The 1,662-nt window shown below is 46.6% G+C and overlaps 1 pseudogene; it reads left to right on the top strand.

The window, feature by feature from the left end:
* Positions 1 to 691: 691 nt before the first annotated feature.
* LOC118848432 lies at positions 692 to 1,388 on the top strand (annotated as a pseudogene).
* The last annotated feature ends 274 nt before the right edge of the window (positions 1,389 to 1,662 follow it).

Genomic DNA, 1,662 nt, shown 5'->3' on the forward strand with positions numbered 1-1,662 from the left:
CTCCACCTTATTGTTTTATAGTATTTATCACAAAATAACACAAGATTCCTAAAAAAAGATTAAACAGAGATAATGTAAAAAAGGAAGTACACACTAAAACATAATTTATTGATAAGGATACATGATCAAAAAGAAGTTTGGAGACCATTATTTTAGAACATGTCTCTATTATTAATAAACTCCTCTTAATCCTAGATTTTTTTTCCTTTTACATTCTTTCCTTCCTTTGGTCCTCACTGAAACCCAGCTTTCTCCTGGAAACCTCAAATCCCTCAACACCTTTTACAAGGTTCCTTCTCCCAAACTCCCTAACACAGAGAACCATGGGGAAGAGTTGGCATGAGCATTTCTCTCTAACACCACTTTCAAATCTTGTCCATCACTCAACAATAACCTCTTCTTAAAGATCATTTGATCCTTTCAAGATTTTCTTTGTGTGCCATCCATGAACTTTTAGCTCACAGTCTCCTACCTTCTCCCACCCCAGATTAATTACTTACCTTTTTCTCCACCCTATTCCTTGTCTCCTTCTAGCACACTGACCCTTGAGTTCCCCAATCCCATTAGCTCTGTCTCTGTTTTTAGCCACATAGAAGAGTGGCGATACCTTAGTCAACACTTCTTATCCTTAAGAGTATTTGCCTCGGGCGGAAGCAGCGGCGGCGGCGGCGGCGCCGCGGCCGTGCGGAAGATGGCGGACCAGAGTCGGAGGCTGGAGTACCTGCAGATCCCGCCAGTGCGCCCGCGGGTACACCGCGGACTGCGTGCTCACCACGGCTGCCGTGCAATTGGAGCTGATCACTCCTTTCCAGCTCTACTTCAACCCGGAGCTCATCTTCCAGCACTTCCAGATACCGTTACTGCCGAATGCTCGAAGAAGGCTCTTTCCGAGACCGGACAACAGACTTCGTATTTATGTTCCTTTCTGGGGGACTCTTAATGACTCTTTTTGGGGGACTCTTAATGACTCTTTTTGGTTTGTTCGTGAGCTTAGTTTTCTCGGGGCCGGCCTTCACTATCATGCTTGTCTATGTGTGAAGCCGAAGGAATCCATATGTTCGCATGAACTTCTTTGGCCTTCTCAACTTCCGGGCCCCCTTTCTGCCCTGGGTCCTCATGGGTTTCTCCTTGTTACTGGGCAACTCCATCATCGTGGACCTCCTGGGAATTGTAGTTGGACACATATATTTTTTCTCGGAAGATGTATTTCCCAATCAGCCAAGGGGAGCAAGGATTCTGAAAACACCTGCTATTTTGAAGGCAATTTTTGATACGCCAGATGATGATCCCAATTACAACCCCTTACCTGAAGAGCGACCAGGAGGCTTCGCGTGGGGCGAAGGCCAGCGCCTCGGAGGCTAGGAGTGCAGTGCCAAGTGAGAAATCCGCCTGGGCAGGAAGGACTCCAAGGAGATTTCCTCTGGGATGCTTTTACTCTTTGTTTCAGAAGTGTGGACACCCTTGCCGGCTTTCCAGTTTTTAAATTCAGAAGCACTTTATGCAATGGTACATCCATGGTAAATCCCAGAGACCTCTCCAGCAGCCTGCCCGTGTTTCTTCACTTGACCATTACTTACACTGGTACTGAAGGTGTAAGCTACTGAAGCCAAAAACACGGAAGAGAAGCTTGCTGCCGGCTCTGTACCAAGGACACGCTCACAT

Source organism: Trichosurus vulpecula, chromosome 4 (assembly GCF_011100635.1).
Source record: "Trichosurus vulpecula isolate mTriVul1 chromosome 4, mTriVul1.pri, whole genome shotgun sequence".
Taxonomy (NCBI): Eukaryota; Metazoa; Chordata; class Mammalia; order Diprotodontia; family Phalangeridae; genus Trichosurus; species Trichosurus vulpecula.